The 21,951-nt window shown below is 39.4% G+C and overlaps 1 long non-coding RNA gene across 2 annotated transcripts in view; it reads right to left on the bottom strand.

Annotated features, from left to right (window-relative positions):
- Positions 1-8,788: 8,788 nt before the first annotated feature.
- LOC141786548 (uncharacterized) overlaps positions 8,789-21,951 on the bottom strand; it is a 31,749-nt gene continuing 18,586 nt past the window's right edge. The window contains exons 1-4 of one of the 2 annotated variants that reach the window (XR_012597832.1): positions 19,683-19,972; positions 19,468-19,573; positions 12,626-12,842; positions 8,789-12,125 (exon numbers count right to left, since the gene is read on the bottom strand). This is a non-coding gene — a long non-coding RNA (uncharacterized LOC141786548). Of the gene's footprint in view, positions 12,126-12,625; positions 12,843-19,467; positions 19,574-19,682; positions 19,973-21,951 lie in introns of those variants that run through there. The other variant, XR_012597831.1, reaches the window with a different exon arrangement.

Below are 21,951 nucleotides of genomic sequence, written 5' to 3'. Positions count from 1 at the left end.
CATTCTCTGTCCTCTTACGCTTTTTCCTGCAAATACTGTGATATTTGACCCCCAAAACGCGAGAAACTTTCAAATTCAAGGGAAGACAAATGCGAATAAGAGTTAACAGTTTGATTAAAATAATAGGTCATTTTCATGTTTTCCTCGCTGAAGCAAAGCGCTTTTGGTGCTAAACCACGACTCTGTGCAGGTAGATACATGGGAACTGTAAAACAATTGTGCTTTTGTGACACTTTGACAGAAATGATAAATCAGAGTACACTCCGTTTCCTGAGCCTTTTTTGTGCTGATTTGTCTTATTTAGCATGTTTTCTAGTCTTTTTGGTGTTTCTCTCCCCGCAAAGCGTTTTGGTTCATTACAGTGACTCTCTGATGCAGATTCAAGAAAGACCGAGGAATTATTATGCTTTTGTGGCACTAATCCTGAAATGAGCAAAACACAGTGCAAATACATGTAATTCGGTGTCCTGAGCCTTTTTCTTTGCTGTTTTGGCATCCAGCATGCGATTGAAGTGCTTTCTATGATCATTGCAAATTTCTGCATTCTCTGTCCTCTTACGCTTTTTCCTGCAAATACTGTGATATTTGACCCCCAAAACGCGAGAAACTTTCAAATTCAAGGGAAGACAAATGCGAATAAGAGTTAACAGTTTGATTAAAATAATAGGTCATTTTCATGTTTTCCTCGCTGAAGCAAAGCGCTTTTGGTGCTAAACCACGACTCTGTGCAGGTAGATACATGGGAACTGTAAAACAATTGTGCTTTTGTGACACTATGACTGAAATGATAAATCAGAGTACACTCCGTTTCCTGAGCCTTTTTTGTGCTGATTTGTCTTATTCAGCGTGTTTTCTAGTCTTTTTGGTGTTTCTCGCCCCGCAAAGCGTTTTGGTTCATTACAGCGACTCTCTGATGCAGATTCAAGAAAGACCGAGGAATTATCATGCTTTTGTGGCACTAATCCTGAAATGAGCAAAACACAGTGCAAATACATGTAATTCGGTGTCCTGAGCCTTTTTCTTTGCTGTTTTGGCATCCAGCATGCGATTGAAGTGCTTTCTATGATCATTGCAAATTTCTGCATTCTCTGTCCTCTTACGCTTTTTCCTGCAAATACTGTGATATTTGACCCCCAAAACGCGAGAAACTTTCAAATTCAAGGGAAGACAAATGCGAATAAGAGTTAACAGTTTGATTAAAATAATAGGTCATTTTCATGTTTTTCTCGATAAAGCAAAGCGCTTTTTGGTGCTAAACCACGACTCTATGCAGGTAGATGGGAACTGTAAAACAATTGTGCTTTTGTGACACTATGACTGAAATGATAAATCAGAGTACACTCCGTTTCCTGAGCCTTTTTTGTGCTGATTTGTCTTATTCAGCGTGTTTTCTAGTCTTTTTGGTGTTTCTCGCCCCGCAAAGCGTTTTGGTTCATTACAGCGACTCTCTGATGCAGATTCAAGAAAGACCGAGGGATTATTATGCTTTTGTGGCACTAATCCTGAAATGAGCAAAACACAGTTCAAATACATGTAATTCGGTGTCCTGAGCCTTTTCTGTGCTGTTTTGGCATCCAGCATTGTATTGTTATGTTTTCTTTGTATATATTTATTCTTCATTCACTGTCCTCTTTTTTTTTTACTGCAAATGCTGTCATATTTGACCCCCAGAACGTGAGAAACTTTCAAAACAAAGTGAAAACAATGGCGAATAATTGTACTTTGGGCTTAAAGTATTATTTTGAATAATAAGTCATTCATAGGTTTTTCTTGCATAAACAAAGCGTTTTGGGGCTTAGCCAGGATTCTTTGATGCAGATGCATGAGAACTGTGCAAATGAATAGTTTTTCATTATGGAAAAATAACCAAAATGAGCAAATCAGAGTACAAATCCATGTTCTTCCGTGTCATGAGCCTTTTATGGCATCCAGCAGGGTATTGTAGTGCTTTCTATGATTCTTGCACCTTTATGCATTTTCTGTCCTCTTTAGCTTTCTTTTTCCTGCAAAAGCTGTGATATTTAACATCCAAAACGTGAGAATCTTTCAAATGCAAGGGAAAACAATCGCGAATAAGTGTTTTAAAGCTTAAAGTATGATTTTGAATAATATGTCATTAATAGGTTTTTCTCGCAAAGGCAAGGTGTTTTGGTGCTTAACCACGACTCTTATATGCAGGTGCATTAGAACTGTACAAATCAGTAGTCCATTTGTGACACAATCACGAAAATTACTTGTTCCGAGAATTTCTCCTATGTACTGACTCTTTTCGGTGTTGTTTTGTCATACAGCATGTTATTGCAAATGCCCTGCACATGCCCTGCAAAGCGTTTAGGGTCATTACACTGACTCTTTGTTGCAGGTACAAGGAAACTGTGGAATCATGATGCTTTTGAGACACTATTACTGAAATGAGCAATTCAGAGTACAAACACGTGTTATTCCGTGTCCTGAGCCTTATTTCGACATCCAGCACGTCATTGTTGTTCTTTCTGTGATCAATTGCACTACTGTGTTGTCTCTATCCTCTTCAGCTTTTTCCTGCAAAAGCGCTGGTATTTGACCACCAAACCTGAGAAACTTTCAGATTCAAGGGAAGATAATCCGCGAATGAGTGTACCTAGAGTTTAAAGTTTGATTTAAATTATATGTCATAAATAGGTTTTTCTCGCTAAAGCAAAGCGTTTTGGTGCTTAACCACGACTCTGTGATGCAGGTACATAGGAACTGTAACATAATAATGCTTTTGTGACACTATGACTGAAATGAGTAAACCAAAGTAGGTACTTTTTCCCGTGTCCTGAGCCTTTTCGGTGTTGTTTCGTCATACACCATGTTGTCATGGCTTTTTGGTGTTTCTCGCCCCGCAAAGCGTTTTGGTTCATTACAACGACTCTCTGATGCAGGTTCAAGAAAAACTGTGGAATCATTATACGTTTAAGACACTTTTACTGAAATGAGCAATTCAAAGTACCGATACATGTAATTCCGTGTCCTGAGCTTTTTCGATGTTGTTTGCCATGCAGCATGTTGTTGTGTCTTTTTGGTGTTTCTCGCCCGCAAAGCGTTTTGGTTCATTTCAGCGACTCTGCGATGCAGATTCAAGAAACTGTTGAATCATTATGCTTTGGTGACACTGTTTCTGAAATGAGCTGAAAATCCATGTAATTCGGTGTCATGAGCCTTTTATATGCTTTTATGGCATCCAGCATGATATTGTAGTGCTTTCTATGATCATTGCACCTTTCTGCATTCCCTGTCTTCTTTAGCTTTTTCCTGCAAAAGCTGTTCTATTTAACTCTCACAACGTGAGAAACTTTCAAATTCAAGGGAAAAAAATCGCGCATAAATGTTCTTCAAGCTTAAAGTATGATTTTGAATAACATGTCATTAAAAGGTTTTTCTCGCTAAGGCAAAGCGTTTTGGTGCTTAACCAGGATTCTATGATGCATGTGCATGAGAACTGTGCAAATCAATAATGCTTTTGAGACACACTCACCGAAATGAGAAAATCAGAGTTCACCTCCCGTGTCCCGAGCCTTTTCGGTGTTGTTTTGTCTTACGGTATGTTGTTGGGTTTTTTTGGTGTTTCTCGCTCTGCAAAGCGTTTTGGCTCATTACCACGACTCTGCGATGCAGGTCAAAGAGAACTGTGGAATCATTATGCTTTTGTGACACACTCACTGAAACGAGTAGTTCAGAGTACATTATCCGTGTCCTGAGCCTTTTCGCGATTGTTTTGTCATACAGCATGTTGTCCTGTCTTTTTGGCGTTTCTTGCTCCGCAACGCATGATTATGCTTTTATGACATAAGAACTGAAATGAGCAAATCAGAGTACAAATCCATGTAATTTCGTGTCATGAGCCTTTTATGTGCTTTTATGGCTAAAGTCAAGCGTTTTTGGTCCTTTACAACGACTCTATGATGCAGATTAATGGGAACTGTGACAAAATAAAGCTTTTGACACTACTACTGAAATGAGTAAACCAGAGTCCAGTGTCCTGAGCCTCTTTGTTGCTGTTTCGTCATACAGCATGGTGTTGTTGCGCTTTTGTCATTACACATCAATACCTCTGCTTTCTCTCTCCTTTTTAGCTTTTCATATTTGACATAGTTACGAGTTACATCAAAATGACTTCGGAAACAGCCCAACATGTTTTCATGAGAACTTAAAGCACGATTTAAAATATTTTTTCATTTTCCTTTATCGCTCTGCAAACCATTTTTCTTTCACTAAACAGGTCCATGGGTATTGCCGTCCTCACTACTTTGTCACTTAATCACTTCTGTGTGATCTGTGTTGTACAAAAATCCATCTTATTCACTGTTGTGCGTTTTCAGTGCTGTTTTGGCATCCGGCATAGTACTGTTGTGATTATTGTCATCATATCATATTTCTGCTATCTCTGCCCTCCGTAGACTTTTCCTGTGTTGCATTCATATCCAGGAGAAAACAATCGGAAAATGTGTGTTCAAGAGTGATTTTGAATGATGAACAAAAAGCTTTCAAAATCAAACATCAAACGCTTTGAGTTACTTACAAAAAGCTGACAGACGCAATAAAGATGTCTTCAGCATCTCAAATCATAAATTGAATCATGACATGGTCTTTTTTGCTCTGCAAAGCCTTATATGCATAAAACTGTGATGTGCTTTTTATTTGGATCAGTATTTAATTAACACATAATTGCTTTTAAGCTCATGTCACATAACTTTAGGTAATACTTTTTGAATGAGTTGTAACGACGTGCTATTTCACTCTGCAAAGGTAGAAACTCAGCTATGGCTTCTAAAAACATGAGCGGTTGTTGCTTTTTAGTGAAAAAATTACAATATTATCACTCAATATTTTTATGTGCTTCAGAATGCGTTATCAGCAAGTTTTACTGCCTTTATGGTACTTGGAACTAAAACGTGCAAAGCTGTACATTGTGACCACAAGATGGCAGCATGTGACTACAAGTGAAATCACCGCAAAACAATTTCATCTTCAGTATTCAGGCTGAACAATATTGAACTGGAAAGGTGCCTTGCAGAAAATGCGTTGAAAGGCTGACACCAAATACTGCAATGCAAAACTGTGAAATTAATTGCACAAAAGCAGTGCATGACAACTGAAAATGCAAAACATGTAAAATAAAAACTACATAAAGTTGTGGTACAAAGCAATGAATGACAAAATGTGAAATAATATTGCACAGAGCTGCGAAAACATTTGCCTGTGGAAAGACAGTGAAGATCATTGTCTTTACACCCCAGGAATAAACTACTTTCTGGGAAGTAGAACCAACCACTTCCACAGTAAGTGATACTTCATCATGTAAAGCCTAAATGAAAAACATACACACAGATGCATGCATGATGCACACACACACACACACACACACACACACACACACACACACACACACACACACACACACACACACACACACACACACACAAACGAAAGTTGAGTTTATGTGTATATTCACGTGTAGTCTATTATTGTCTCATTTTAGTCTGTTGGAGCTATTCAGTGACCTGATCCCCATCCATTCACAAGAGAGGGCCACAAGAAAAAGATCTAAACCACCAAGCTACAACCTCACAAGTGAGGAACACCTTAGCTACATTGCCACAAAAGATAAAACCAAACCAAAGCAATTAAAAAAATAAATAAAATACAAAAGGGTAAAAAGGTCAACAGGAAAACACAGCAAGACAACCAGCCATGTCACTTCTGTATGGCTCGCCATGGTACCTGGTGATCCAAAGGCAACAGAGGAATGGATCATCAAGTCTCTAACTGCTCGGTCAGGTGCCATGAGAGCTATGGCGAAAAGAACGGCATCTGTGGCGATGACGGCTTCACCTGTTAGGAATGTGTCTAAATTCGTATTTTAAGTAACAGTTTTTGCATAAATCCCATTTTAAGGCCTAGTAGGTTGCAGTTTTTATTGTTTTTATCAATGTGTTTTATGCCAAAGTTCACATTGCAATTTGCGATGAGCATATCAGTTGGTGTCTATTTATTCATTCATTTATTCATCATTTACTATGTAATTAATTGTCCTGATAATATGAAATAAATTATGTTGCCACATCGATAGTTGTTTAACAATAAAAATTAATGACTATCCCTTTGCAGCTGGACTGGCCCAACTTACCCGATAAGCGTCCCATTTTACCTGATCAGCTGACCCATTTTACCTGAACTCTGCTTGTGTAAAAAAGTTGGCACAGCTGACCAATCAAGACCTGTAGGGCCTAAAAAAAAATACTGCATAATTCCAACACAAAATGTAAAGAAAACAACCATTATTATTAGCCATAAAACCACATTTTAATAGAATGCATTGTTTTTTGTAAATGCCTGAAGCTATTTACCAAGAAGTGGCCCAATTTAGCTGATGTCACCCTACATTGTGACCACAAGATGGCAGCATGTGACTACAAGTGAAATCACTGCAAAAACATGTCTTCATCTTCAGTATTCAGGCTGAACAATATTGAATTAAAGATACACCACCCACCCACCAAACCCAGTTATGAAATTAATGGTACAGGCGTAATTTTAGTATGTTCTGTCTTGATGTGCGCGCTGCACAGGATCTCATGTGTTCACCTCTGCTTTATTGTTCCAACGGTGGCACAGCAGCAGCCTTTGGTTTTCTCTTCAAGCCTCTCAAACCTTTTCTGAAGATTTTCTGAGTTTCCTATCTCTCATTTACCTGCAGGAGGCCTTGTCTCCATTGTAACTCCACATCACTCATCCTTCCTTGCTGGACATGACTGACCCGTTTTCTTGAGCTCCATGTCATTTAAATCCTCTTCACCTTTGGCTGCTATAGAAATACAAAAGAAAAACAATTCCCACCCTGATCATTCATCAGTGTTTACAGATGCACGTTTTCTGTATATAAAGTCAGCGCAAGCAGAAGTGCCCCTGTCACTCTGTGGTTTACATTTGCTTTAAATTTCATCCTGATCAGTTTGCGGAGTCTGATATGATGATCAGTGCGGTGCTTACGCTGAGTTCACTCGTGCATATTACACTGCAGCTGATCGCTGTTCCTTCTCCCGCTCCCCCAGGAGTCACCTTTCTGCTCTCTTTGGGATGGAAGTTATAGTTTTGCTGTTTTCCTCTCATTCTTTAAAAATCAGCAGAGGAGTTTTCCTCCAGCTTTCAGAGATCAAACCTGAAAGCCTTCATGCCACTCTGTACCTCTGTGCAGGGGCGTGTCCAGACTTTCAGACTGGGGGGCGCAAACATATAAATTATTACCATTTGTCTTGACTCACTACTTTAACTATGAGTAACTATGGTTGTATAACTATTATAACCCAGTGTATGATTTTAGAATAAAATGTACTGTGCATCAGCCTGTCTAATAAATTAAAAAAGACTTTTTTTCAAGCCCAGATAAAAAGATAGAGCTGACTGTAAACTGTGCCATTAGATAAGGCTAAACTATGTTTGTGTTAAATTGATAATTAATCTATAAAGGTTTTAAGATGTAGTATGTTTTTATGTATTTAGCAGTCGGGGGTGGGCCGCGAAAATGTCTGAGACTTAAAAGTGGGCCCTGAGTTGGAAAAGGTTGGGAACCACTGAGTTAGAGCATCCTGTCTCTTATGAAACTCCTGAGCGCAGTGAGTGTGTGTTGAAATTTTCAGTTTGCAAACCAAAAGCAATTCAATGATACTTGTTCAGTAAACAGCAGTGACTGCATGCAGAGTATCTAATCCTAAAGAGTAAATTAATACAAGACCACATCTCTAACAAAGACATCAAAATTATGAGTGCTTTGCATTATGTTGAAGAGATATAGTGTACTTTATAGTGGACGTGAGAGATTAAGTGTTGGTGAACGATAACCATGTGTGAATGATACAGCATTCATTTACAGAAGTCAGTGCTTCAGAGTAAGGGGGCCCCCAAATGAAATTTGCCTAGGGCCTCATACTCACTTGGGCCCTGTTGTATTATTTGGTTGCAAAGGGAAACTGATATCATGGAACCAAAAATATGGCTCCAATATTGTGCAGATCTACTACTCATGCTTAGCTAAAGGGGTGATTCAGATAAATGTTAGGGAAGAAAAAAGCATTTCAAACAGGAATAAAGATATCGCCTCATCTTAGAAATAGAATGGACCTTCAGAAGTCTAAAAGAGTACCAAGTGTAACACAGATCAGTAGCTATATACACACTATGTAGTCTTGTGTGTATATACAGGAATTTTTTGGGAAAATTGTTTCAAAGTGTGCTTTTTAACAAGGATTGGAGAATGGACCCTTGTATGCCTTCTGTTGGGGTTAAAATCAAGAACACCTATAATGAAAAACTGTGGAATGTTGACCTATGCTGCAAGAAAGTTTGTAACTTAAATGGATTTCAGAAAAGACACCAACCCTCTCAAGAATGGCACAAAGTTACATTTGCACTGCTTCCCATAGATTATTTGACATATCGCACCAAAAAGGAAAATTGGAACATTTCATCATACATGGACTCCCTTTCTTGATTATGTGGGACCGAGAATGTGTATGGTATTCTGGCAGATGCATCCTAGACTGAAGGGGGTTCGCTAAAAGAGAAGGAGAGGTTCTGTTGTCTGTATCAGTTCATTCCCCATATTTATCTATGTTTATTGTGTGTAAGTTTTGTCATGTTCATCTGTGCTGTGCCTGTATACAAGTTTGGGGGATTGTGTTGATTGTGTGGGAGAGAATAGAACAGAAAATAATAGAATAGAACTTTATTGTCATTGTAACATGTACAACGAAATTGAAATCACGGCAGCAATCAAGAAAACAAAAGTAAGAAAGTGCAAAAAGGTCCATAATAGATGATGACAGCTTGTCCATCATTCTCCAGTTCAACCAGTTCAACCAGACTCCACCTCCACAGGGTCCAGGACTGAGCTTCTTCAGTCATGCTCCATCTCTGTCTCCTGTATCCTGTCTGCTCACAGCAGGTGAAGCTCTTCCAACATGGCGTTGGTGTCTGATGTTAGCTTCGTTAGCCATGTTTGTGAATAGCATGATGTGACTCTGCCCTCTGGTTTTCCCTCTATTGCTGGGTTAGCATAGCTAGCTCGTCCATCTTATTGGAGATAGATCCTACGTCCCCAATAACAATGGATGGAAAGACAGGTCCAAATCGTCACTTCTTAGCTCACACCTGAGGACCAGCATGTCGTCCTCACCTCCTTCTCCTCACCTTGTGGGAAGACATCAGGCCTTACACCAGTTAGCATTGACATGCTACAGACTGCTAACAGCTGAGTTCACATGTAAACAACGTGGCCATGGTTACATGTAGGATCTCCAGACAAACACAGGAGCAAAAATAGTAAAAATATCACTGAAGCCACAAAAAGTTTTGTGTCCATGACCAACAAATGAGCCAAACAAAGAAATGATCTACTCCAAATACAAAAATTACGAAAAAGAGACAAAAAAAAAAAAGACAAAAAATGGACAAAAAAAGAGAGAGCTGCTGCAAAAGGCAGCCATAGCCAACAGGGCGGCGCCTAGCTCTGTGTTTCTGACTGTATGATGATCCATAATAGGAATACTTGAGTCCAGATCAATGTGAGAGGATGACAAATGCCCACATTAAAAGTTATGTGGGTGATTTAATCAGTTATTATGTGAGTAAAGCAGGGTCACATTATCTGATGGCTACGCTGTTGTCTCCTTACAGCATGTTCTTAAATAGTTGTTTTTTTAAATTATAGCCACAACACTCATTTTAAATTTTTACTCATTTATTGAACATGTTTAGAGGGATTACATTATATGACGATCGTGAAGATAAGTATAGATGAACTAAAACGTAAATTTAAAAGGATTTGTACATGTATCTCATGAGAGAGCAGGCACAGCGAACTACATATTTGAAACAGTTCATATAGACTTTTACATAAAATGTAGCTCTTAGCAAACGTAGATTATAGTATACATTTCCTTTAAAAGTCGCCTGATCTAATGTAGGGTTTTTAGTTCCTGGGTTATGTAGCTGTATATACGATGGTTTCTCCTTTATCAGTAGGAAGCCATCACAAGCGGTGCTTACTCGTGGGTAGCAGATAAAGCAACATCAATCGACTGCTTTGTATAAATTACACACAATTTCTTCAGATTTTGCAAACATTTACCCCAGATGTATCTTTGAGTACGCCATTTATGTAACTCAACTTCTCCTCCTCTTTTTTGGACAATGCACACATAGTCAATGCCCGCCATCGCCCCCTGCGGTCACATATTCCGATGGTCACAGGTTTCAGTGCAGCACCGTTCAGACATCTAGCTGCATGCAATTATTTATTTCGTCCACTAGATGTCACAGTTGTGCCGTGTAGCACCGCTAAAGGAACAGAGGTACAAGGGAAATTTTAGAAGACAATTCATGTGTTTTACTGTCTTCTTACACTGAATAAATACTGGAAGAATTGTGAATATGTCAGCTCTCCCTCCATGTGCCAATCATCGCACGTTTCACAGACCCTGAAAACATTTTATTGCTCCATTCATCCCTTGTGGCAAGTGTTTGCAAGTTTAAATGAAGGTAAACTACCGGGATAGATTACAGATTAACTGCAGTGCGCATGTTTCGTTTCGACATAAAGTTGTCCTCTTTTTGCTCCTTTTAAGTTCTAGAGTTAATTTGATGAAAGAAAAAGAAGCATGGAGCTATTTTTTTCTAGGAGGAACTAAAAACGGGAATTTCTTCAGTGGCTTCTAATCAAACTTTCTCAATTCACACAAAAATTGCCCCTAGATGTGGACTATTTCCAGTTTGTTGTCAACCAGGAGATGCAACTTTTTAGAACATTTTCCAGCCAGGTTGAGATGCCGGAGAACATCACCCATGCTTTTACTGAGCTGTTAGCGCTGCACAAAGTCTGATCAATGAGACCAAGGAGTTGAAAATGCTGACATAGCACGGTGCATGTTCACTTTCAGGGGGTGTGGCAGGGGCAGTTTCCCGTCAGGAAAGAGGGTGCACAATCAATGGTATTTATGCATTTATTTATAATTTTCAGCAAAAAAAATCATCTATGGTAAAAAAACAAAACAAATGCACTGTGAGAATTTGAAGTTAATTGTACTTGTACTAGAACTTGTACTAGAACGCCTGTGGCGAGACGCAAGGATGGCTGTAACAAATGTGCACTATGAGAGTCTTCACAGCCTTGAAGATGAAGGTCTTCTAGATCCCTCTGATAGCATCCACCTCTTCTTTGTCCAGCATGTTTTCCTTCCGCATCTGCAAAGGGACCTGGGCCCTGTTCTACGAAGCAAGTTTAGCCTAGCGAGATAGCCTTGGAGCTACCTCGCTGAAGAGACCACAATCAAAATCAGTCAGAGAATATTGTGGGCTTTTGTTATGTTGAGGTCCCTCAAAGAATCGACCTTCAGTTCCAGTCACCATTTCAACATAAAAACAAAACAAAACAAAACAAAACAAAGCATTTACTGTGGTGCTCAAACAAAATAATTTGCATGTTTTTATAATTCTTCTAATTTGTACCAGCAGTAAATAAGACTTTAGACAGGAAAAGACAGGAAGAGAAGAGAAACAAAGTTTGCAGCATAACACACTTCTCAAGAATAGAAATCCTTCAGTAAGTGCATATCTTTTTTAACAGATGAAAGTTTAACATAGGATGGCCTCTTTTTTATTTTCATTTTTTTACAAACTCTCATTCAGTAGCTTAAAGATCATAAAATTGAACCCCTTTAAGACACATGGTTCTTAGGAGAATCATGGACAGGGGTCAGGGACACAGTTTTGTTAGAAAAGCCAGAACAATATGACTAAATAATTAAATCAATATCTAAGTCTTGATCTAATTTTCTGCTTGCTCTGTAAGACTCTGTGTAAGACTGAAAAAGTGTTGCTGGTGATTTACCAGTGACAATTTTTTTTCGGACGCCACCTGTGTCCACCCCTGTGGACACAGGTGGGTGACTCCAAAGAAGGTGACTGCCAGTGTAGCAGTGGGGGAATTTTTCTGCTGGCGTTACCACTGCAGAAGGCCTCTCTCAAGGATGTTTGTTGAGATCTGGATATGGAACTGCTTTTCAACATCAACTCCTCGACACATGGTTTCCAAGATATCATCAACACTGTCAAACAGTAAGCATAATCAGTAGATGTAAACTACTTGTGTTGAAAACAAATGCACAAGGATAACTTCATGTATTTACACACTAGATTTACGTTTTGATGACTTCTCCATTTTCCTGGCTCAAGGCATTTGCCTTACCCGTCTCAAAATGGTCTATTCCTCTACAAAAGTACAATAAGAATCTTGGTTGAAAAGAATAGCAAAAACGGGTAATGTAAGTTGCATCTTCAAGTAAAATAATCCCATATAATACATGTAGTATCTTCAGATATTTATGAAGAGAAGCACGCATTTACTTATTATTCGACTTAGCTTTTAACTTGGGGGGGGGGGGGGGGGGGACTTACAACAGGTTTTCTATCACAGCAACTTGTTTTTTAATCTTCTTCACTCTTCAGTGCTGTGTTTTGTAGATTATCTACAACACTAAATCAGTAATCAACTAATTTGCATAACAAGTCACTTGTATGTTACGGTTGCATTTTCTTAATATATCACCTCTTCATGGCCCATATCCCTGGACATGTCGGCATGCCTTTTTCCAAGACCAGCCTGGGCAAGGTCAAACTCTTCAGAAAGAGGTTGGGGTTGTCTCCGGATTCAGGTTTAACAGTTATCCATAGATGGTATCCATAGCTAAAAGGCCTCCGAATTTTTAGATGCTGTGCCATGGGTTTTCAAACTCTGTATCTTTTGCTTTCCAGAACAAGATTTCCTGTGAAAAAAAATGGGAGAGATCTGATTTTGAAATATAAAGTCCGAATTTGAAATATAAAAATACTGTTACCATACTATACTAAAAATACAAAAAAGAATTAAAACATGACACACACACACACACACACACACACACACACACACACACACACACACACACACAGAGATAACCTGGGCCCATATTCACAAAGGTTCTCAGAGTCCTCTCAGAGAGCTCCTAACTAAAAATTCCTAGCAAGGAGTCTTAGCTTAAGAGTGATTCAGGAAGGTTGTAAGAGCAACTCTGAGCAAGGAGGAGACAGAAACTTTTATCTTAGGTTGTGTCCGAAATCATTCACTCATTCTCTACTCACTCCTCACTATATAGTGAATTAGATGTAGTGGACTACATCAGCTAAATTAAAACAACATTTCCAACACTACTCACTCACTCGCCAGCCGCTAACAGTGACGTAATTACACTCGCATCGCTCATGGACGGCTAGGGATTTACAGTAATTATTACTCTCAAACACTGCAAAACGTTTTTTATTTCAGTGATAACTAATGTTATACTTGGCGTATTTTCCGCAACAGCCAAATAGAATAACTTATTACACATTATTTATAAAATTCATAAACCATATATTTGCACAGCAACTTATGCTATATTTGAGAATTACAAAGTCCGGTGAATGCATCATCCGCAATGAAAAATTTAGCGGCTAACGTCTGTGTTGTTTGTTTCTCTACTCGAAGTTGTGAGACACGTTTGTCTGAAAGTTTAGCAGAGAGCTTAGAGTCATTCTCTGACAGTTTTTAAAGATTTTTCATGTTATCAGTAATCACTAATCATGTAATCAGCCATTCCTTCAGTTTGAACTCATGATGGTATATATTGCTATTATAGTGAGCATCTCTAATACACTACTTTACAAAATGCATTGTGGGATACATTGAGTGGACTATATATTGAATGACTGTGCTTACTCAGAATTCGGACAATAAACATCGAATTATACTATGTATACAAAGCTGCTTAATTGCAACAAACACTAGTCAGAAATTGTTAGAAAAGAATATGTATATATATAATATAATAGAAGCTTATTTACATTGTACAACTGAACTCAGAATCTCCTACTGGGAACTCGGGGTTGGTGTGGGTGCTCTAACTTACAAGTCGGAAATTCCGACTTCGGGAGCTGTTCCTGTTGGCCGTTCCCACCGGGAACTCGCAAATTCTGACTTCCGAATACAAATGGAATGCAGCATAAAGTCGAAATGATGTGAATAAAATTGAAATTTCAAGATCAAAGTGGAAATGACTAGAATAAAGCTGAAAAACAAATTCAAGATCAAAGTCAAAATGACGGGAATAAAGTTGAAATGACAAGAATACAGTCAAAAAATAATTTGAGATCAAAGTCGAAAGGACGAGAAAAAAAGTCAAAATAACCTGCTCTGATGTTTACCGGCAGTACGCCGGTTACAGTCAGGTCCTCAACAGTCACAGACACAACTTACAGTAGTAACAGCTGCCATACAGGAGCCTAAATGACAATCTTCGGAATCTGTGTTTGTGTGACAGGGTTGGTCTTTTATATTTTTATTGCATGTGGTGTTATATGAAGTGTGTGGGTAGGTAATGACTTTTCTGACTGGCCCTGAAGTACCCCCCCCTAAAACCAGCTCATTGGAGACCGGCGGGCAGGACTTCAGGACAGACACCTAAAAAGAGCAGCAGATAGCAGAGAGGGACGACAGTAGGACCGCAAGCAAAGCACGAGAAGCAACCCTGAAAAGACCCGATTGCTCTAGGAAGAAGAAGCAGCAGCCAGTTGTGGGCCTTTACGGTTTCCTGTGAAGAGAAGGAGGCTGATGTTGGGGAGTCACCGTGGAGTTGCCAAGGGGACCGTTGCTGTGAGGCACTGGCATTAGCTTTGAGGAGAAGCAACGTTGGATGCACCCCTCTCTGAGTTAAGTACCCTCACAGGACCTTTTTATATTGAACCTTGGACACGGTTATAATTGGGTCAAGGAACTTTTTAAACACAAAACACCAGTTTCATTCTTTTCTCTTTGTGGGTTTTAAGTGTTTTAAGGGGTTTAAGATCCTTTAGGGAGCTATTCTTTTATGCTAGTTCTTTTTTAGGATTTTACTCAGACACTTCTTTCTAGACCTGCAACCTGTCACAGAGCCATAATGTGTGTGTGTGTGTTTTTGTCAAAGATTTTCGTTATATTTTCTGTTATGTGTACAGGAAAGAAAAAGACATTTCAGGTACACAAAGCAGAACAATTTCGGAACAAAAACATTATATTCAATCACACTTATTCACACTACAAGAACTAAGAGACAAGACAACACACTCAATCGACATGGGGTATCAACAAGTGGACAAGTGGTATCGCAGAAATGAAGGGGAAGGGAAAGACAAGAGAAAAAGAAAGAAAAAGAGGAAAGGAGAAACATGCATTTAAGTATGTAATAATATTCAAATAATGAAAATAAATAAATAAATAAATAAATAAGAAAATTAATAAATAAAGAAAGAAAGAAAATCAGCAAGTCAGTAGTTCATAGGTTTTCAGCCTCAATGACAGGGTATCTATATGAAGTAAAAAGGGTTGCCAGATTTCATGGGAGGTCTTAAGGGAACCTTTCAGGGAGAATCTGATTTTCTCAAGTCTCATGCAATGTAAAATTTCTTGAATACATCTGTTATGTGTAGGTGGGGATAAATGAGTCCATTTAAGAAGAATGAGCCTACTTGCTAGCAAGGTAGAAAAGTCAAAAATACAATATGAAAATTTTGACCAGCCAGAGGATGGAAACAGTCCAAAAAGAGCAATAAGAGGGTCGGCGTTCACAGTGCAGCCAAGGACTTTCCCTAATGTATCAAAAATGGTGCCCCAAAAATCAGTCAGTTTAGTGCATGACCAAAACATATGCATGTGCTCAGCTGGAGACAGTTTACACCTGTTACAGGAGTCGTCTCTATCTGGATAGATTTTGGCTAGTCTCACATTAGTGAAGTGTCTCCTGCGTAAAATCTTACATTGTAGAAGTTGTTGTCTGGCGCATATAGAAGAAGTATGAGCAAGGTTAAGTATGCGGTTCCTTTGTTTGTCGGAGATTGTGATTCTGGGGTCCTGGTCCCAAATAGCCCCGAGGGAGTGGAGGGAGGTGGGGTTTATTCTGAACATTGAGTTTTACAAGACTGAGGTCTGGGATTTATGGTTTACTTTGGTCAAAAGAAGGGAATCCATCAAGGTCTCTGGTCTCTTTATTTGACCAGGATTCAAAAGCTGAGTCGGAGCAGGATGGAAGAAATAAAAGGTTTTGATAAACTGGAGCAAGTTTCGATGAGGAATGTAGGCCAAATTGTTTCCTTAATTGACTCCAAATTTTCAAGGTCTCAGAAATAATGGCGTTCTGTGCTATTCGCTTGATTGGTGAAGGTAACTGTGAACAAATCACTGACCATAACGCAACGGGTGAGGAGGCTAGTTCCATGCAGGCCCATAGAGGGTGATTATTAGGAGCCATCTTAACATTCCAATAAAGGATTTGCTAATATTGCTAGCCCAGTAGTATCAGTAAAAATCAGGTGAGGCCAGACCCCAGAGAGATTTAGGAAGTTGGAGAGTTGATCTTTATTCTAGCTTATTTATTGCACCGTAAAAAAAGGAATTAATCAGCTGGCCAAGTGAAGAAAAAAAAGATTTGCAGATGAGCACTGGAACATGTTGAAAGATATAAAGAAAGCAGGGAAAAGTACCGTCATTATGATCAGGTTGATACGACCTGGTAAAGGTAAAGGGATAGTGGACCACCTGGTCAGATCTGATCTGCAGTGCTCAAGTAAAGGTTGAAAGTTTTTTGCAAAAATACTCAGAGAATGGTTTTGTTACAAGAACACCAAGATATTTTAATCCTTGGGTCGTTTTCCTAAAAGGAAAGAGAGCGAGAGGGAGGTTCTCTGCAGTGGAGTTAATTGGAAGGTACTCGCTTTTATGTAGGTTAATTTTTAGAGGTGTCCCAGTCCGATATTAATATCGGATATCGGTCCGATATCAGCAAAAAAAAACAAATATCGGTATCGTATCGGAATGCATCTAAAATCTCCGATATAAGCACTCTGATATAAGCAGTCCATTCCAGACTCCGCTCCTGCTGTTTTTATTTGATTTATTTAGGTTATTTTCTGGATTTTCTAATTTATTCTTTATTTTATTCAATTACTAGTATTTTTTCATGTTTAATGTTAAAATTTCTGTTACCCGTTGGTTAATAATAGATGGGTCAGTTTTTCCTCATACCTACTGTTGCTGACTGCTGTTCTTTGTTTGAATAAAATCACTGAATCAAGTCTTTTCTAACATGACAGACATACTACAAAATAAGTAATAAAAGTATGCATGTTTAATGCTGACATTGTATCGGATTAATATCGGTATCGGCCAATACTCAATGCTGCAGTATCGGTATCGTATCGGAAGTGAAAATGTAATATCGGGACATCCCTATTAATTCTATAGTCAGATAATTTCATAAATTGTTCTAGAATATCCAAGATAACAGGAAGTGATGAAGTTGGATCGGTGATGTAAAGCAGAAGGTCATCTGCATAAAGAAATAAGCCAAATCGAGAAAATCCCTTCAAATTTATCTTCATAACGAAGCCATACAGCTAAGGGCTTGACGGCTAGAGCAAGCAGAGATGGGGAAAGCAGGCATCTCTGACGAGTGCCCCAGGATAAAGGAAATGAATTAGATTTTATACCGTTAATATTAATCTTAGCCACAGGGGGAAATGTAAAGAAGCTTAATCCATGATATGAAGTTGGAGTCAAAACTGAATTTACTTAGAATATGGAACAAGTAGCTCCACTCGACCCGATTAAAAGCCTTTTCGGCGTCTAGAGATAGGATGATTTCAGCCGGGATGGAGTCTGAAGAAGAGCAGATGATGTTGAATAACCTTCTAGTATTACTGAAAAAGATTGTCGACCAGAGATGAAACTGGTCTGGTGCGGGTTCGTTAGCGTAGGGGTGACCTTCAGGAGACGAGTGGCGAGCACTTTGGACAATTTTTAGAGTCAACATTTAAGAGGGAGATGGGCCTATAGCTGCTGCAGTGGAGAGGATTTTTATCTTTCTTAAGTAACAAGGTTATTGACACTTCTGAGAATGTAGAAGGAAGTTTCCCTCTTGCAAACGCATCATTAAATACCCTTGCTAGGATGGGAGCTAGTTTGCTAGAAAAGGTTTTGAAAAATTCTGTGGAGTATCCGTCCAGGGGATTTGGAGCTTTGTAAAGACCCGATAGCTTCTTGGACCTCAGCAAATGTTATGGAGGCTCCTAGATTACTAAACACATTGTTGTCTACTTGAGGGAATGTAAAGTAGTCTAGGGGGTTTGGCTCTGACCAGTTGTGGAAGGAGATTTCGGACGAGTAGAGTGTTAAATAACAATTAGAGAAAGTATTAAAAATTTCCCTAGGATCTGTTGTAACTAACCCAGCTGGGGATGCTATGTTAGGTATGAGTTTAGAGGCAGTTGCAGAGCGGGCTTGATATGCTAATAGTTTGCCAGGTTTATCAACTTGTTCAAAGAAGCGTTGCTTTGTTTGTAAAAGCTGAATTTCAACTTTGCTGGTTGATAGCAATTCATATTGAGACTGTAGCTGTAATCTCTTTTTGTATAATGCAGCTGAGGGATTGGAGGCGTATTAGGCATCTAAAATACGGATTTTATCGGATAGTTCTGTCAACTTAGAAAGCTATGATTTTTTAGAATGGGAAACAAATAAGATGATCTGCCCGCGTAAATATGTTTTAAAAGAATCCCACAGTATATCACTGCTGATATCAGGCATGTCAATTATTGTAATTGTTAAAGAAGAAATTGATTTCCTCAATGAGAAATTCTTTAAATTTAGCTTCAGAGAGCAACTGTGACTTAAATTTCCAGAATTTGTGAGCAGGTCTGCAGAGGGAGAAAGTAATGTCTACTGATGCAAGGGCATGAACAGAGATGACTATACTATGATATTCACAGGCAACAGTACTGTGCAACAGTTTATTATCCAGTAGGAAGAAATCTATTTGTGAGAAGCTATGGTGCACATGAGAAAAGAAGGAAAATTCTTTGTTGTAAGGAAACCTAGTTCTCCAAGGGTCAGACAATCCCAAATGGTCTGTATGAAATTTTAAGGTGGTTGCTGATTTTGTTTGAGCGATATGTTTAGCAGATGATCTATCAAGTGTGGTGTCCTATACCAGATTAAAATCGCCCCAAACAATGATAAGGTGGTCTTAAAGATTAAGTGAAGAAGAAAAAAAAAAAAAGATACAAATTTTTCATCATTCCAAGTGGGAGCATACACTGAAGCCAGGACTACAGGGGTGGTTTGTCAGAGACTATAACAACACGTCCGTTAGGATCAGATATAGTAACAGAGGTTTCGAAGGAGTTGTATAACAATTGCAAGCACCCCTTACCCTCTCAGTAAACCCAGAGTGGAATAAGTGACCCATCCAAGCCCTTTTTACACAAGATATTTCAGAATTGCGAAGGTGAGTTTCTTGTAAGAAGCACAGATCTCCCCTTCAGGTGTTGCACGTGTGATATTACCTTGTTGACTTTGACGACATCATTCATTCCTTTGACATTCCATGAGACGAAACGAAGATTTCTACCAGACATCAAGATGGATTATTCGCAGAACTGGCTGACTGAGCTGTGAAAAGAGCAGAGAGAGAAAATGAAACAGAGAAAGAGAGCAGAAAAAAGAAAAACAAGGAGGAGGGATAACAAGATACAAGGAGAGACAAAACACACACACATACTTGTCATCAGTGGCGAATCGTGGCCCCAGCCACTGGGCCTCCAGTAGGACCATGGGACCACACGTGGCAATAAACAATAAAACAAAGAAATAAAAACAATAGCCAGAATCATGTGACATGGAAGTTTAGTATATTGATAGTTTTGTGGGATTACAAATTTATCATGTGCCTGAACACTGCAACACTTAACACAACTTCAAACAATTAAAAAAATTAAGATATAAAATTGTACAAAAAACAAAAACAGGGTTTCAAGTAATCCAGCAACCACACAGTCTTCTCCATTACTTTCCGCCATTTCTATTCACGTTCTGCCAACTAGATCTTCTCTTTTCTCCTCACTCATTCACAGCTACAGTTAGGCGTTTATCCATCAAAGTGATACTCTGGGATGAAACAAGTTGGGTCCTATCACAAGGTTTAGGGCAGAAATTACCCCTACAGCAGTGTTTTTGTGCAGCAGAAGCCCAGAGCACTCACACCAAACACCTCCTCCCTGCTCGTGTGCCGGTTTCTAGTGATGCTACAAGATGTGCCGAGGCTTCGAAGCGCGCATCGAGGCTTGCTTCATTAGGAGGAGGAGCCAAAAATGATGACGTCCAAAGCCTCGTTGCCCGACTGTACCACGTGACTGCTTCGGAAAGTGGTTCAGAGCTTACCGAGAGGTTTGACAGCAGCATAAGCCCATCAGGCTCCATTCCAGGTGATATTTTTTACTACTTTCTCCTGTGTTTGTCTGGAGATCCTACATGTAACCATGGCTGCATTGTTTACATGCGAAATTAGCTGTTAGCAGCCTGTAGCATGTAAATGCTAACTGGTGTAAGGCTTGATGATTTCCCTCGAGCTGAGGAGGAGGTGAGGACGACGTGCTGGTTCTCGGATGTGAGCTGGGAGGTGACGACGTGGACCTGTCCTTCCATCCATCGTTGTTGGGAACGTGGGATCTAGCTCCGGGGGATGGACGAGCTAGCTATGCTAACCCAGCGGCATCGTGCTGTTCACAGACGTGGCTGACGGAGCTGACATCGGATGCCACATTGGAGGAGCTTCGCCTGCTGTGAGCAGACAGGATCCAGGAGACAGAGACTGAACAGACTGCTGGGGAGGCTCAGTCCTGGACCCTGTGGAGGTGGAGATTGGCTGGGCTGGAGAGTGGTGGACGGGCTGTCATCATCTAATTTCTTATGGACATTGTTGCACTTTCCATGCTCTTTCTTACTTTTGTTTTCTTAGATGCTGCGGTGACTCCTGAATTTCCCCTCGGGGATAAAGAAAGTATTTTCTATTCTATTCTATTCTATTCTATTCAAAATGTAGGCTTTTGATAGAGTTGATCAGTCACTTATAGTGTTGATACTAGAGTTGGGAAAGCAGTTTTAGTTTTCAAAATAAAAAAGAGTAAAATCTCCCCTGTACTGTATATTATATTATATTGCCCATATATAAGCATATTCAGTGCTCCCTAGTTCCACACTTTCACTGTGCTCTGCCTGTTTGAGCTCATGCAATTTTCCTAAAGCAACAGAAAAGCATTATTACACAACCTGCCATATCATTGATACTACCATTTATGGGGAATTTACACACAGAATATTAAAAAATGCTGTTTTATATGAACATGTGTTCATTTATGTAGAGAATTTATTTTGTTGAACATTTTTTTATTTTCATTTTTGTAATTAACAGTCGTTCCCAAGAGCAAAAATAGGCACAGAAGTTCAATCACACATTATGTGGTTAAGCTATAACTGCCTGTGATTGTGTGCCTGATCAGCAGGTGGTTTCGTGAGCACATGAAGCTTCGCGAGATGAACCCTTTCTCAAACCACTTGGGCTTAAGTGGTTCGATGCTTCATGAGGCTTCATCTCACCATCACCACCGGTTTCCTCTGCACTCAGACGGGGCCATCTTTTACTTGACCAAAAACACAAATAAACGGACTCCAACCGAAAAAATCTGATATCGGTCTGAATTCACGCTTTATTTAGAGAATTTTCAGCTCGTTACTTTCACATAAAAACACCATTAAATAAGGCTCTAGTTCTCATCGTGTCTCTTCGTCCTGGCAGACTACCTGCGTTTGTTTATATCTGGCACGCCGTGCGCGCGGACTGATAAACTAAGCGGCGAGAGCCTCGTAGCCAGCTGTGGCTCTGCAGCAGAGGTAGCGCCGTTTTACGACACGATGAGAACTAGAGCCTTATTTAGCGGTGTTTTTGTGTGAAAGTAACGCATTGAAAATTCTCTAAATAAAGCGTGAATGCA

This window comes from Halichoeres trimaculatus, unplaced genomic scaffold (assembly GCF_033239565.1).
Source record: "Halichoeres trimaculatus isolate MK-OKI-2021-1 unplaced genomic scaffold, fHalTri1.1 fHalTri1_scaffold_42, whole genome shotgun sequence".
Classification (NCBI taxonomy): domain Eukaryota; kingdom Metazoa; phylum Chordata; class Actinopteri; order Labriformes; family Labridae; genus Halichoeres; species Halichoeres trimaculatus.
Note: the sequence above shows the minus strand (reverse complement) of the source record. Positions and strands in the feature narration are given on the sequence as shown.